This window comes from Sciurus vulgaris (assembly GCF_902686455.1).
Source record: "Sciurus vulgaris genome assembly, chromosome: 8".
Classification (NCBI taxonomy): Eukaryota; Metazoa; Chordata; class Mammalia; order Rodentia; family Sciuridae; genus Sciurus; species Sciurus vulgaris.
Genome location: NC_136468.1, coordinates 98,739,016 through 98,756,674, shown reverse-complemented (window position 1 = coordinate 98,756,674; position 17,659 = coordinate 98,739,016). Strand labels below are relative to the sequence as shown.

The following is a 17,659-nucleotide window of genomic DNA, read 5'->3' as shown; positions in this document are numbered from 1 at the left end:
TTAAATATTTTGTCTTCATTGTCTGAGGTTCTGTCTTCCAAGTGGTCTAGTCTTTTGGTGATGTTTTCCATTGAGTTTTTTATTTGGTTTATTGTCTCCTTCATTTCAAGGATTTCCTTTTGGTTTTTTTTTTTTTTTTTTTTTTGAGAATCTCTATCTCTTTGTTGAAATGATCTTTTGCTTCCTGCAGGTGCTCTTTCAGCTTATTGGTATTATCATTCATTGCCTGCATTTGCTCTCTTATCTCATCCTTTGCTTTGTGAATCATTTTAATCATGTATAATCTGAAGTCCTTTTCTGACATTTCTTCTAACATACTGTCATTGGATTCTATTAATATAGAATCTGGATTCATTTGGATCATTTTCTTCCCTTGTTTTTTCATGTTGTTCATGTGTCTTCCCCTCTAGCAGTGCAGATCTGGGGTATTGCAGATTTTCCCCTATAGGCTTATAGTGGCCCTATAGGTTTCCAAAACCCTTTCTTTAAGGGGAGATCAATATTAGCAGTGCCCAAATCAGACACTATGCAATCCTAGACCAAATAGCCCCTATGGGGACATTAACAAAATTGTCATAGTAAACAAAATGAGTTCAAATATTATCTTTGGTAAAACAAACAGGTTTGCAATAAGGCCTGCAGTTTCTAATGGAGGACAAAGAGGATGCAGAGGGATGTAGAATGTGGCTGTTAATGGGATAAGAAAAGAATATACAGAAGTTCTAGAAAATAGAAAGTGTGAGAGTATAATCAAAAGAAATCGAATGTTAGCATGCAAAGAAGGGAGAAAGAGACTGAGGGAACAGGTAAACAAAAGGAAAAGAGAGTAAGAAAACTTAAATTTTTTCAATAAGGAGAAAAAAGAAAATCTACAGTATAACACTCATATAGTAATGAAACCGCCCAGAGTTCAGTAGCCTGATGCATGAGAGGTACCTGACAATGAGCTTCAAGCCTCCAGCAGGCATCTCAGGATGGGTTTTGCCCCACCCAACGATCGGAGTTAGGGCTTCCAGGATTATCCAAGACAGCTGCTCTGGCTTCCAAATGTGTTGGCAAATGGGGAGCTGCAGCACAGAGTGTGGCCGTGATCAGCAGGACGTCCTGGAGGGGGGGATATGGTTGGTCAGGCAGGGGTCCTGGAGGTCAGGTGTGTTTGGTGTGGTTGTGGGATCTTGGAGGCCGGGTGCAATCAGTTGGTCTGGGGTCCCGGTGATAGGGCGCAGTCAGTTGGTCTGGGGGTCCTGGAGGCAGGGAGCAGTCAGTCGATGTGAGGGCCCCAGAGGCAGGGAGTGATAGGTCGGGCTGAGGGATCCTGGAGACGGGGCTCAATCAGTCTGGCCAGGACCCCTACGGGGCCTGGCTGTTGTCTCAAAATGGCAGCAGCCACGTGTAATCAAACCTGCAGGTACTGTAACAGTGAACTTCCAGGCAGTTGGTGCTCCACCCATGGTCCACGATCAGTTTGCTGACTGTTGTCGGATGATCAGGAGGTGAATCTCATGCATTGGGTGATGGATAGGTGTAAGGCAGGTGATGGACAGGGGAGAGGCAGGCAAATGACGGATGATAGACACCTGACAGTGAGCAATCTGCCCCAATTGATTTTTTTAAAAGCACAATATTGCAGCAGTTGATATTTTTGTTTTACTTTGTTGCTGAGAAATAAATGTCAGATTTCTTACCTTAGTCCTGAGTCAACAGTAAATGATAGAAAGACAAACATGAGGACACTATACAGCAGTCATGTCTTCATTGCTCCAAAGCAATATTTCTGCAGTGTGAAATTGCAGAAGGAAAGGGTAACAGAACCACCCCTCCCCCAGAACAAGATGAATAGTGTGTGTCAAGGAGTCTTTCCATATAGTCAACACACATATCCAATCTGCTTAGCTCATGAAGTTTCATGCAGGAAACTCCAGAACCACTCATAACTGCAGCAGATCATGAGGAACTCAGGAAATCACTTGACCCTCCACTTCTCTGAGACACCAGAACAGCCACACCCTCCTGAGATCTCGGCTCTCAGGACTTGCATCTTCTCACCTTTTCCCTGGGCAGCCAGCCTTTTAGATGGGATGCCACTCCTGGAAGCAGTCATCCTTGTCTTTCCTCTGGGCTTGTGAGTTGCCCCCACTCACTTCAGTCTCCAGGAGAGAATGAAGTCATTCTTTTTTGTAGCTTCTGTAACTTCTTCAAATATCACTTGTTCATGGGAATCTTTCTTTGTTTGCAGTTGAACTTGGGCAACTGGGGTAACCTGAAATAACAATTTCCAGAGCAACAATTAAGAATGCCCACTTAACTTATAAGTTATTCCTCTCCCCACTTGGACAGAAAAATCATATACTGGCACTGTCAGAAACCATATCAAGGTCTAGAGCATTTAATAAAAGTTTGCATTCACCTACTCCAAAAGGAACTAGATGAGAAGAACAGATTTGAGGCCAGGAAAAATTTGCAAACTTTCATTTTGACCTTGAAAATGAATTCCTTAAGAGAAAGACGAGGCCATGTACTACCGTGCCTGCTGAATGAGCACAACATTAAAGTTGCCAGAATAACTTACACAAGAACCACCTCCAGGTCTGTGCCCATCTCAGATGAGCAGCCACAGTGACTGCTGAGCTGGGTGCCAAACCTGATCCTCCTCTCCAGCAACACTTCCAGATCTTCTCAAGGGGAATCTTGGATTTTGTTCTCCCAGTGAGCATCTGCATGGTGTCAGCAATTATGATTCAAATTAAGAATAATTTGGAACTATTTCCTATTAAATCAGGTTATCAGAGAACTTTGAAAATACTGAGTTCCTAGCATACTCCATTTGTTAATTATCTGACTGTACATAAATTTCCAGTAACTGAATGATCCAGAATGAAGGCAGGAGAGGATAAAACACCAGGAGGTATGTACCTTTTACCTAGATTTCCTGTTATTGTTATTTTTTTTATTTTTTTCATGAGCGTTGTAGGTTTTCAGAGGTAAAATGATCTGTCAAGCATAATAATTCATTACATTTTATTAGTATCCAGTGCTCCATCTGAATAAATCTAGTAACCTTTAAATTTATAAGTAAATAATCAGCTATTAGGGGTCCCTGAGAGACCAAAGTACCAATCCTGCCTCTGGGAGAATAGGATGCAGCTCCATCTGCACTCAGGGTTCATGGCTGGAAGAAAACATGTCCTGCTCCAGCCATATGCCCTAAAGACTATATATCAGAGTTCTGCAAAGAAAACAAAATATCCTGAATAAGAGGAAACAGTCAGTTTAAAAGCAAGAGAATAACTGCTTACTGCATCTATAGAGAATGCAAAGCTATTATTTCCCACAAATCAGTGAAGTCAAAAGTAATTATTGATAAGTATTTTATGTTTATTCTGTTAATATCAGTTGGTTGTTTGAGAACTTTCAAGGAATAATGGGACAAAATACTAATTGTGAAGTTATAAAAATTCATCTTCTGTTTCCTTGAAGTCTACTTTCAAAAAACTTTGAAATTAATGAGGCAAAATTTTTACATCAGAAACTTTTCTTCTACTGATAACTTTATTAATATGGACTTCTTGTCACATAATATCCATCCATACAGTTTACCTACACACCTGAAATTACTGTAACATGTTCTTGTTCCATTTCTCCCTTCTAAGGATCAGATTGTGCTATTAAGAGTAGAGATGCTATTGAAGCCCAGAGAGGGGGTCCAGGGCACATTCCCAGGGGTAGACTCAGGGCCTCCTGTACCACACCCTGTACCTGTTGTTTCCTGACCCTGGTGTTACAGTGCAAATAACCAGAGCACCTAAGTCTCAACAGACCTCACCTCTCACCTAATGTGCACAGAGACACAAAGGAAGATCAAGGGAAAGATAAAAACAGTCTGAGAATATGAACACTTTTTAGGAAGAAGTAAATGAAAAGATGGAATTAGGCTTCTTATTATATCTGTGGTAAATATTTCATACAGATCCTTTAATCCTCAAAAGAACAGAGTAAAAAGTCCCACTGCAGTGTCCAATTAGGTCACATGTCAGGAAATGAAGGTATCTTGGACATTACAACAGACCCTGAGATGTTTGCGGGATGAAACTTGGAGAAATAATGAAGTGATAGAGAGAAGGGAAAGGGGCACCTTGTCTATATGGTTTTATTGGTTTCTGGAGATTTCTCTGTTTCACACTTGCTAGCAATTGCAGTCTGGTTCCTTCCAAGAGGTACTCGGATTATGAATGAAATGTGATTTCTTTGGGAGTCATGATCTGCTTGGGGATGTCCCAGTTGCTTTAAAAAAAAAAAAAAAAAAAAAACAAAACAAATACATTCTAGTGCTTGTATATATGGTATATTGAATAATGTTAATGAAAACATCTGATTCTCTTGGTTGTTATATTGAAAAATGAAGGTCAGGATTCTTTCCTGAGTTCTCACTCAAGAGCAGATCACAGACATGATGGGAGAACATAGTGGCCATGCCTTCATAGTTCCCAAGCAATATTTCACAGTGTGAAATGGCAGAGGTAAAGGAAGTACCACCCCTCCTCCAAACCCAGCTGAACCTGTACATACAGGGAGTCTTTCCACATAGTGAACACACACAGTCAATCTGTTCAGCTCATGTGGTGCAGGAAACCCCAGAACCACTCATAACTGTAGCAGATCACAAAGAACCCAGGAAATCACCTAACCCTCCACTTTCCTGAGACACCAGAAGAGCCACACCCTCCTGCACTGACCCCAGACCTCAGGTCACAGGACCCTCACTTTCTCACCCTCTCCCTGAGCTGCCAGCCTTGCAGATGGAATGCCACTCCTGAAAGCAGTCATCTTGTCTTCCCTCTGGGCATAGGAGTTGCCCCTACTCACTTTGGTCTCCAGGAGAGAAGGAAGTCATTCATTTTTGTAGCTTCTTCAAATATCATTTGTTCATGGAAAACTCTGTTGTTTGCTTGCAGTTGGACTTGGGCAATTGGAGCAACCTGAAATATCAATTTCCAGAGCAACAGATGAGTGTTCACATACCTATAAGAAGTTTTCCAAGACAGTATCCAACTAACTTTATACTGGTACCAACAGAAACCAAGTAAAGGTGTAGAGCATCTATTATCATCTATTATATATCAAAAGGATTTAAGTGGGAAAAACAAATCTGGGGTCTGGAAAAACACATGCACTAACACTGCAACCTTGACAATGTATTTCTTAAGAGAAAAAAGATGAGGCCATGTACTACTGTGACTGCTGGATGAGCACAACATTAGAATTGCTAGAATAACTTTTGTGAGAATCACCACCAGGCCTGTGGCCACCCACCTCCTTCTCATATGGACAACCATAGTAGCTACTGAGCTGGGTGCCTAGCCTGAGCCTCCCCTACCTACAGCACTTCCAGAATTCCCAGGGAAACTCCTGGATTCTGCTCTCCCAGTAAGTCCTCTCGCCAGGGTGAGGGAAAAGGTTCCTGTTGGAGAGATCGGCTGACTGTAAATTAATCATTAAGAAATTATTTAATAGAATAAACCACAGGAGACAATTATCTTTTGAATCAGGGGGTACGATGGGCTGGGCCATGCTACAGAGTCTGGCTTTAACAAAATGGAGGAGCCCACTCTCTATTTATAGTGGTATAGATCACAGGGGGATTGGAAGAGCTTCTTCCATGAGAAAGAGGATGGGGTGGAGTTAAGCAAACCATTTTGCTCTAATGGGTCATCCTAGTAGGGCCTGCAAATTCCGGTGGTGAGCCACTGCCAGGAAACCACATATTCCAAGTAATCTTGAACAATGTCTTGTGACTGTCAGTTCCTGAGAGCCAGATTTCTGTGTCTGATAGCTTGACCAAACCTGGTCTTATTTGCTGGTCATAGGGCACACCACAAAGCCCTGCACAGTATCAGCAATTATACTCTAAAATACAGGGTGGATGGCTGACCATGTAATACAGTTGTTGTCTACTTGACTGTAAAGATTTTCCAGCAATTGAATGGTTCAAAATGAAGGCAGGAGAGGGTTAAATGCCTGGGGAGATACACACCTATTATACAGATATTTTCTGTGACTGTCATTTTCCCATTTTATACCTCAGCAGTGGAAGTTTTCAGAGAGAGAGAATGATCTGTCACACATAGTATTTGTATGCCTTCTATTGGTGTCTTGAGCCCATTTGAAGAAATCTAGTGACGCTTAAATCTATAAGTAAAAAACCAGTTATTTGGGGTCTATGAGAGATCAATATACAAATCTTGTATCTGGGGAAGAGGAGGCAGCTCTGTCCACACTCAGGGCTCATGGCTGAGATAAAACAAGCCCTGCTTATGCCCTGAACACCTTGTATATCAGAGTTCTACAAATAAAACAAACAAACAAAAATCCTGAATAAGAGGAACAGACAGTTAAAAAGAGAGAGAATACCTGCTTCCTGCATCTATAGAGAATGCAAAGCTAATATTTTCCACAAAATAGCAAAGTAAAACATAATTATTGACTATTGTTTGATATTTATCCTGTGAATACCAGCTGGATGGTTGAGAACTTTCAAGGAATAGTGGGACAAAATGTTAAATACAAAATATGAAAACTCCACTCCTACCTTTCTTATAATCTACTTTCAAACAAGGCAGAAATTAATGTGAAAAATTCTTACATCAGAAACTCTTCTCATGTTGATACCATTTAAGGATTTCCTATCACATAATATTCATGGATACAGTTTACCTACAGACCTGAAATTACTGCAACACATTCATGCTCCATTTCTCCCTTCTAAGGATCAGGTTATGCTATTAAGAGGAGAGATGCTGTGAAGCCCAGTGAGGGAACAGTAGGGGGCTCCAGGGCACCTTCCCAGGGGCAGACTTAGGACCTCAAGTCCCACACCCTTTACCTGGTGATTCCTGACTCTGGGGTTATAGTGGGGATAGCCAGAGCACCTAAGTCTCAACAGACCCCACCTTTCACCTAACATCTACTGAGACACAAAGGAAAGAAGACCAAGAGAAGAATAAAAGCAGCCTGAGAGTACGAACCCTTTTTAAGAGGATGAAGTTAAGCTTCTTATGGTATCTATGCTAAATACTTCATGCAGATTATTTCATTTAATCCTCAAAAGGGAAGTATATATTCCCACTGCAGTGACCAACAGAGGTCCTTTCCACCTTCCAGAGAATCCTGACCACTGTCCACAGAGCACCTTTCTCCTCATGTGTCCTGAGCGAGGTCTCAGAGAAGCCCAGGGACCAGGCTGTAATGCTTTGCTTCCTTCATTAGGAGCTGCATGGTCTTCTTCATCTTCTGGGCCTAGGCTGGAAAATGTCCTGAATGGTCTCTGTTTCCCCATCTATGGGAGCCTTCTAAGAAGGAAGCCATGATGCAGGGCTCAAGACGGTTTGTTGCCTTTGACAGAGTGAATGAATGAATGAGTACATGATGTAGAATGCAGGGCTTTTGAATGAGATAGGCCTGGGTTGTTAACGTTCTTGCTGGGCCACTCACTGATGATGTGACCTAGGAAAATTACTAGAGCTTTGTATTCTGTTTCCCAGTTTTAAATGGGGACAGCGTCAACAACTGCACATGGTTGCTGAGGACTGAATGACGTTCCATCTGAAGGTTCTTAGCATCGGGGTGAACACATCCCAGTGTTTTCCCCATTCTTAAGTCACCGCACTGAGCCACCTCAACTAAAGTGGGGATACTCAGAAATTCATAGGAAATCACATCTACCTTGTCCTCCAAATAATATTAAAGGGTGCTTTAATTAAAAAAAAAATACCCTAAGAATTTTGAACTGCACAGGAGTGGATGTTCAACAAACAAAAGATTTTTTCCTCCTACAATATCCTCCTTTAACAACAGCATAAAAATGCCTCTGTGTTTTTAACCACACTAATTATTAATAAATCATCAAGCTGTGAATTTTGAGCAAACCACTTATCCATAAAATAGACCTATTACTGCACAAGATTGTGGAATTTTACCTCATGTGTTACTATGTGCAATAATAGTGTTTGACTTCTGCACTCATGATAGACATGTATAGCTACCCACAGGTCTTACAAAACATGGCAAAATATAAAATGCAGGTGATTAAAAAGAGGTCAAGGATAGGAGTATTAGAAACATTAAAGGACAGTAGGGAGGACACACTCCCACAGGGAAGGTAACTTTGTACGAGTGCACAGCTGTTTCCTTGGTCTTTTGGGAACTGACAGTCTCTTTACACCAGGAACCTGATGAAGCAGCACTGCAGCAGATCTCACTGTGCAGGACTCTCATTGGCCCAGAAACAAGCCTTTCCCCCTTCTCCCTCCTCCTCAGAGCAAAAGCTGCCACCATATCCCAGGTCCTGTTCATGTTCTCTTGTGCTGTCAGTCCTAACTAGTCACTGAAAATGATAACCACATGGATTTTTCTCGTGTCTTTGACATGGGCTTGTAAGTCAACTTAACTTCTTTCTTGTCCTCTTGTTCTATTTATGTCCAGAATCAACCAGACAAGAAAATAATTTTAATACCTCTGATCTCTCTCTTCTTTGCTTTTCAGATGGAGACTCCAAAATAAGATTATCTCAGGATCAAATAACCTTAACTCGAAGATCAGACAGAACAGTGCACATCAGTTGCAAAGTCTCTGGGGTCCCGCTCCATAATGCCATCGTTCACTGGTATCAACTGAAAGAAGGGGAGCCCCTGAAGCGGATCCTTTATGGCTCCACCAAGAGTTACAAACAAGACAAGCCCAACCCCCGCTTGGAGACAGATGAGAGAGAAGATGGCACCTTTTATCTGATAATCAATAATGTTGTCACCTCAGATGAAGCCACATACTACTGTGCCTGCTGGGATCTCACAATGTCACAGAGTCCCCAGAGCCCTGTATGAGAACCTCCAGATTAAGACCCCTCTGCTGTGTTCACACTTATGCAACTACACAGACTCTCTCATGCTGTCATTCACAGGTTCACAGGTGTTGGAACAGAAGGGACATATTTAACCCAATGCCTCGACTTCAAATGAGGAACTGGGGCCCAGAGAGGCCAACTGACTTATCTCAAGCTAGTGAACCTCAGAGGCAGGTACACTCCTATTTTTCAAACTCCATTCAGTGCCTCTTCCTGCCTCTCTTGTGGTCAATACTGATTTTTTTAAGCAACATTACATATTCAAAAGGAATCTGGAAACTATGTCTTGTCTTCCAAGTGATAACCCAGTGCCCAACCAGGTCTTATGTAGGTCAAGTATCTGACTACCACACTATTCAGAAGGGGGTGAAGGTCAGCAGAGGATGGACTCCAGGCTCCATGGATCCCCATTCTCTTGCCCCTTAGCTACTTACCATCCTTTCCTATAGCTTCCTTTCTGTTCTAAAATAACAACATTGGAACAGTTTCTTCAGCATATACTCCCAAAATAAAGTCATGCATAAGATAGATACTGATATATGTGTAAATATTTTGTCAGTTCCAGAAGAACCTGCTGACCAAGGCCAAGATTTCCTACTCTTCACTGTGAAACCTGAAAGCATTTCTAACTGGGTGGCCTTGTCCTTGGTTAAAATGGCACTGGTCAGCTTCCTGCCTTGTTAGACCCAAGACTTACTTATGTCAAATTAATTACCAGTCAATCCTTGAAAATAATAAGAACAGAAACACCAGAAAAGTCCATGTCATGATATATTTAAACACTACTATTATTGTATGTTGAAAATTTACCAAAATAAAATTATTAACTCTAGTCATGGTCCCTTGTACCCCAAAATCCTTGATGTGTTATTTTTATCCTCAAGTTTTTTCATCACAGTAAGTGACAAAGGTTTCCCATATCATATATCACAATTGCAAGGATGTTTGGTGGAATACATGGTAGGTATCATTTTTTTTTTTATACTTTCTACATGTTCTGCCTCCTTTGGTAATGAGAGTTAAAGAGATGAGGAGACCCAAATATTCTTAAGTTTTTTGTGATGCGAGTTCTGAAAGCAATGATGGGAACTCTGGGGACCAGGGTTTCACATCCTTGAAAGTCAATCACACACCATTAAACTCTGCTTGGAATCACCTCAGATGGCAGTTGGCTCTCGAGACGGTCTCCAGCCAAAACTCCAGGTATCAAGAGCAGAGCACTTACTTTTTGTGTGTGTGTGCTGGGGATTGAACCCAGGGCCTTGTACTTGTGAGGCAAGCACTCTACCAATTGAATATACTCCCCTAAGATTTCATCTCACCCCAAGTAGAATGTCTATTATCAAGAATACAAGCAACAATAGGCATTGGCAAGGATGTGGGGGGAAAGGTACACTCACACATTGCTGGTGGGATTGCAAATTGGTGCAGTCATTCTGGAAAGCAGTGTGGAGATTCCTTAGAAAACTTGGAATGGAAACACCATTTGACCCAGCTATCTCACTCCTTGGCCTATACCCAGAGGACTTAAAATCAGCATACTACAGTGACAAAGCTACATCAATGTTTAGCAACTCAATTCACAATAGCTAGATGGTGGAATCAACCAAGAAGCCCTTCAATAGATTAATGGATAAATAAACTGTGATATATATATATATATATACACAATGGAATATTAGTCAGCCATAAAGAAGAATAAAATTGTGGCATTTGCAGGTAAATGGATGGAGTTAGAGAATATCATGCTAAGTGAAATAAGCCAGTCCCCAAAAAACCAAAGCCCAAATGATTTCTCTGATAAGTGGATGATGATACATAACAGAGGGGTGGGAGGGAGGCAAGAATGCAGGAAGGATAGATTGTATAGAGGAAAAAGAGGAGTAGGGAGGGAATGGGGAGAAGGAAAAATAATAGAATGAGAAAAACATCATTATCCTATGTACATGTATGATTACACAAATGGTGTGACTCTACTTAGTGTACCACTAGAGAAATGATAGTTGTACCCCTTTTTGTACAATGAATCAAAATAATAAAAAATAAATAAATAAAAGAATATAGGTAATATGTCAAAAAAAAAAAAAAAATAAAGGGCAGAGAAGTCCCACTTGCCTCTCTATCTCAGTTCAGGTTTAGAAACTCCTTGCCTTCACACACATGTGCAGGGTAATAGGCAATCCTGGACAGCAATAAATGCTTAATTACAATTCTGAAGTGCACTGCTGGAATATTCCCCTGGACACTGCAATCTCCAGGTGTAACGAAAGATGAATGAAAACAAGTAATTTGTGCAATTCATTTGGTTATTCAGGTTAAACTACACCCAGTCCTATAGATTCTATTGTTAGGTGACTGAATTGTGTGCTCATTGTTCTTTTTTTTTTTTTCCCAAACGAAATATTTGACCATTTAAGATTTCTAAATAGTAATAGTCCGAATGATAACAGAATATCAACTATTATGAAGTAAATACTTTTATTATTTACAATGATCAAATAAATCTTTGACCCTACAGAAAACAGATAGAATTGGATCAACCAATTAAGGAAGTTTAAGAACACTCTAAACATTCTATGGTCCAACATTAAAATTAAGTATTAGTGTTTGAAAGTTCAAAGACCTCAAATTTTTACAGAAAGTTTTTGATGGTTTATTACAAACAAAATTAATTACCCATATTTATGTGATAACATAATATTTTGATACATGTATACATTGTGTAATGTTCAAATTAGGGTAAACACATTTATTTCTCAAACCTTTGTCATTTCTTGATGGTGAAAACATTTGAAGTCTTTTCTTCTAGCTTTCAAAAATATGCAATACATTATCATTATCAATAGTCTGCCTCCTATTTGGAGGCACTTGGTTCACAGTACCACGTACTGGTACATTGCTTTTTAGAATATGCAAGTCAACCTTTTAATCTACTTTTTAGTTATTTTGATAGGCCCTGTGATTCCCAGAAAGCAACACCCAATATCACACATGACCAGGTGAAATACAGTTCCTCTGTCTTATCCAGATCAGCACAGACCTAGAAACTTTCAAACCAACTCCATCAGTGCAGCATGAAGCAGTTGAATGAATAGGGTCTGGGATTTTGCAAAATTCAACTTGAATTCCAGCTCTCAAATTTTCAGTTTCCTATCTGACTTTCCATGATCATAACAAATTATAGGTGAAACTGAAAGAGATAAATGTAGAGATGAAACCTAACTCAGTAGACACTGTATTTATGAATTTTCTTCCCTTTCACTAGCAAAGAGTCTGAGGCCAGAGCTTATCATCCTGCAATAGGAAGAAAAAAGTAGAAAGGAGATTTTGGAGCTGGGGTAGTGTTAATTCCCCAGATAAGATTCTTCCACATAGAAGTGCCCTTTATGCAGCTCTCTTCAGAACAAACAAACAGACATCTCATTTGCCAAAATAAACAGGGGCTTCACCAGGCATGTTTTGCTGAGGGTGCTATGTAAATTAAGTATCTGTCACATATGTGGGGGCATGTCAAAAATCCAATGCAAAAGAAACCCCAAGAAACTAGAAAATCGTCAAGTTCAGAAGGATGACGGAGATGAAATTGTTAAAGAGAAGAACCTTCTTAAAAGTGAAATGACCTGGACTCTCCTAAACACTGCCCTCTAATATTCATGGACAAGAAAACAGTACTTTCCAATGACCCACTGTACTTTGTAGGAACATATCTGGTATTATTCAAGCAATGAACTATGTGAAATCAATGTTGTGCCAGACTGTGAAAGTGAGTGGTTTATAGAAGTATGTGATTTGTATCTCTTACACATTTTAGATAATGTGGACAATGTCTCTATTTTGCTTAAGAGAACAGTTGGCTCATTTTTTCTTATTAGAAATCTTTATAACTTACTTGTTTATCAGATTCCAGTAAAAGTTCTCAAATTTCCAGGAAATGAACCAATGCGAAAAAAAAAGTATACATTCCTTTTTGTTTCTACTTAGCAAGCAAAGATTGAAATGAGAAATGAGATGTATTTTAACGTCTTTTTTCCATCTAACGAATTTGGTTTAGTTTGGTCAATGATGAAAATTGTCATTGCCAATGTTGAGAAAGTGTTGCAAAACTTCACAATTAAATTGGAATATGTCTTACCTTCTTAGATTTGCTTGTCACTTACATGGTTATTCATTCATTCCTAATCACATATATATCTTATATAAAGCAGGATTTAAGTTGCCTCCACTTGTCATCTCAGGACCTGGTGAGTGCTGTATGTGTGTCTCTGGGTTACACAGGGAAGATGAGAATTGAAATTACTGATTTTCACTCACAAGTTCAAGATGTTTCCATTCTTTCCTTAAAAGTGCCTGAATTTTTGCAGCAATGATCAGAGAAAATGGTCCATAGTTGAATACCTACTATGTCCCAGTCTCTAGTCTACACACATTAATTCATTTGAACCTTATGGATTTGTGAGAGAAGGATCTCATCATCTCCATCTTACAGAGGAGGAGACCAAGGCTCTGAGAAGTGTGTCAAGGTCACACACATCACCAGGAGTGGAAGAACCAGAACTGAGCCTGATCTTTCTGATCTTAAAGCATCTTTTCCTTCACTCTCAACCTGCTAAGATGGTAGTAATTTGAATTCTATCACGAGAATCTTTTAAAGACACATGACATAGGTTCATTTTCATGGCACCAGCCACTCTGTACCCCTTTTGGATCACGGTGGCAGCACAGGTCCTCAGTTTCCTCTGATTGGTTTGTGATCATGTGTGAGACATGGTATGTCATCTGAGCAGCTCCCCGGCACATCTCCCTTTGATTTCCACAAATAAATTTATCTTCCTAAAGCACAAGAGCTGATTGTGTTTATTTCCTCTGAATAGCCTCCAGGAAGTCCTCCTTATTTGTTCCTTTAAAAACATTTATTTGAAAACATTATTAAAAATTGCCCACATTCTTACTTCTTAAAACCTAGTGTACTAACTGATGCTTCTCCTGCCCCATTCCCACCCCATGCTCCTTTCATGGGTGGATATAATTATACTCCTACTAGACATTCTGAACACACAGGCTGCTGCATCATTGTCATTTTAATCTACTTGGGTTTTATTTCATATGGTAGGAGATACAGAGATATTTTCATCTATCCAACGTTAATCCTTGTCCAATTCCAGTTTTTAAGCAATCTATCATTTCCCTGCAATTCAAAAATGTTGTACCATTATTTCACATATCAACATACTTGGAACACTTTTCTGGAGGGTTTTTGTATTTTATCTGCTTCATTATTCTTACATCATTATGTCAGTAGCTTTGAAATAAGTATTAAAATCTACTGTTCCAAATGTCTAGTCAGTGCTATTTTCTTTTCTTTTCCCATTACCTCATATTTCTATGTCCTTACAGATATTTAATACATTTATCAAATCTTCACTTTCTAGAACAAACAAATAAAATGTTATAGTGATTCTGATTGAAATTGCAGTCAATTTAGATATGAATTTAGGAAGTATTGGCTTCTTCATGATCTTTTTCTCATCATGAATATGTTTCTCCTTGTAATCAGGATTTATTGTAGGCCGTTAGTAACTGTGTTCTTCATAGAGTTCTTACATATTTTCTTATAAATTTTATAAAATAAAAGATTTCATAATTCATTACTTTTTTTTCATTTTATTTCTGAAATCCTTCATGACCCTGAAAATACAAATAATACCTAAAGCTGTTGATTAGTGAAAAAAGAGAAAAGGATTGAGTGGGCATCATTCATGGGTATCAAAGATGGAGAGGATAATCAACAGCTTCAAGTAATTAAAAAATTGGAATTTAAAAAAGGTTACGGTTAATTAACCTGTCAATTAAAATTTAAAAACACTTCCCAGACATAATTTTCATCCAGGCATCCTGTTCTCATCAAATCAGTTGGTGCCTGTAAGGGGCTATCAACAGACAGTTTTCCTTCATGACCATATTGATCCTTCACCCTTGGGGGCAGTGAGAATGGAAAGACTGGACCTGGAGTGGACATGGCAGCCATTGCCTCCTGTTCTCCTTGGTTCTTGCATCTGTAGTGAGGTGAGGAATTGGCTGATTCTGGCAATTTCTTTATTCCCATCTGAGATAAAAGACATAAGACCACAGAATTGCCTCCAAGAGGCTTCTTTCAACATATCAGAGAACTGGAATTTCTTTCCCCAGTCTAGTTTAAGTAAGATCTCTATTTCATGGAGGCTAGAATTCTACAATTTTATTTTTATTCCAGGAAAAATAATGTCATCACAGAACTTATTTCCTCACTTGGCATTGCTACTATAATGAATGTGACTCCACACAATAAATGTGGCTTTACTGAAAATGGACATCTGGGATCACAGTCCTCACGTTTGCATTTTCAATTACTGAAAAGCTTCCTCCTTTCAGAAATGTATCCCCAATTGGTGGCACAGATGCCTTCATGTTTGTAAGAATAGAAAAATTTCTCTGAATAGGAAATCCCTTTCCTTTGATATTATCTCGGAGCAGTTTCAACACAACTGAACACCAGAAAGTAAGACGAAAAGACTCAATTCTCAGAATACTTTTCCTGTTAACTTAGAAAAATAGTTGGTGGACGAGTTGGCCCGGCTTTCTTCTTTTCCTGTTCTTACCATTTCTATTTTCTTTGGTGCATTACAAAGATTACTGCTTCAGTGGAAACTGTTTATGTGACTGGTGTAAAAGGAAGCTTACAAAATATCACATGTCACAAAAAACCTGTAGTCAAGGATTTCCAAAGAAACTCAGAACACCGAGCTGCCAGGACAAAGATGTTAGAGTGTTGAGCATGTCATGAAGCATAGGAGAAGGCTGAGATTTTTGTAGAAACCGTGAGCAGCGTGATAGCCAAGGCTGGATCAAGATATTTGGAGAAGGTACAAAGCTCATAGTTTCTCCCTCCGGTAAGTAACTTTTTTCCCCATTTTTACTCTAGCAATGAAAAATAGATACTTTTTAGAAAAAATAGAAAACAACAACAACAAAAAAAAAACAATTACAATCAACCTTTCCTGACTCTACCAATTTCTTGGCCTCAGGACAGGAAAAGCAATTTTGCAGTTTTGGGATATTGAATATTGAAACAAAATTAGTTTGTACGCGATTTCTTCCTCTCCCTGTAAGGAAGCAGATTGAAATTGTACATTCAGAATGCACAAACGCAGAAATGATAGCCTAGGGCTAGAAATTAAAATGTTTTGAAGACCATGTCTGTAGACTATTAGTATAAATATTGTTTCTTCAAGATAGTTTTTTTTTTTTTTTTTTGGTAGAAGATCTTCAAAGTGAATCTTTAAAATGGATTTTGATTTCTTCTTCTATATATTATGAAATATAACACAGTACAGCTATCTCTAAATAATCTGCAAGATCTATATTCTTAATTTTGATCTCACACCTGAGAACAGTAAAAAAATAATAATTCTTACAGTACATTACTATGGAATATAAATGATTCCATTTTCTTATTTCTCTAGTTCTTTAGAAGGCAGGCTAAGAACAGTCACAGTTTATGGATCAGTGACTCTGGTTATACTGCCTGGAGAAGATCCTGTTTACTGGAATCTGCAAGTTCCACAAGCCATTTCAGTCCAAGGTGTGGGGATTTTACATACAAGCTGAGCATCCCTAATCTAAAACTCTGAAATCCAAAAACCTCTGAAGATGACATTTCTGGTCCCAAACATTTTGAATGAGGAATACACAAACTGTATTGTGCCTGGTGGAAGAATTTGATGAAATGTCCCAATACCATAACTTTAAAGAGTTTCAGGACTTCCCTCCTTGCTCAACAGTCTAGTACAAGATTATTCGTATTTCATAGATGAAGACACTGAGGCATGTTGGTCATTTGCTTTCATAGTTGCAGGACTAGTAACTGCAACTGTAGTCAAAGCTCTACTTGGACCATTATGGATTTTATCATTTTTAAGTTACATTGTTTTTTTTCTTTCTTTTTTTTTTTTTTGCAGTGCTGGGGATTGAACTCAGGGCCTTGTGCTTGCAAGGCAAGCACTCCACCAGCCGAGCTATCTCCCCAGCCCCTTAAGTTACATTTTTAATGTTCCAAATATTTATTCTGTAGCCTGACTTTTTACTTGAACTATTTCATTGACTATTTAGTAGTTGTTCATAATTTGTATTTATTCATGCTTCTGTCTCTAATCATTGTACTGAAACACCTTTTTTCTGCCAAAAATATCATAGACATTCTATTGAATATGCATTTATTAAACCTTCAAGATATGATTCTCAGGGTATTTGTGCAGAATGAAAAGCTGTTCTCACATCATTTCATTAAATTTTATTTCTGTCACATTTGCCAGAAATACTGAAGCTGGTAAGAGCTATGGCAGCTGTACTGACTTTCCTTCCTCAGTTGCATAACTCAGAGCTGCCTGGTCTCATGATGGGACAGCTACGGAAATGCTGGTTAGGCGTTTCTGATGAGCAGCACAGGGTTAATATTTAATGCTCCAGAAATCACAAGGGAATATTCAAGTCTTTTTCTACTATGAATATCTTAAGAATCATCAGTAAATATTCACATTCTGGAAGAAATCAAGTCTATTATCAATAGGAATTAGATTCCAAAAAGAATTTACATTATAATTAATCCAGATACCCATTCTTCCATTCATATGAATCACAAAATCCCTATAAATCACATCAAATATACATTTTAAATGTTCCAATGCAATTACTATTGTTTCTCTTTGAAAATTAAAGAAATATTAATTA

At 38.9% G+C, this 17,659-nt stretch overlaps 1 gene segment (V, D, J or C); it reads left to right on the top strand.

Moving 5' to 3' along the window:
- Positions 1-17,659, top strand: part of LOC306668421 (T-cell receptor gamma chain C region DFL12-like) — a 38,519-nt gene that overhangs the window by 8,756 nt on the left and 12,104 nt on the right. Inside the window, exon 3 of the C gene segment in view lies at positions 15,767-15,822.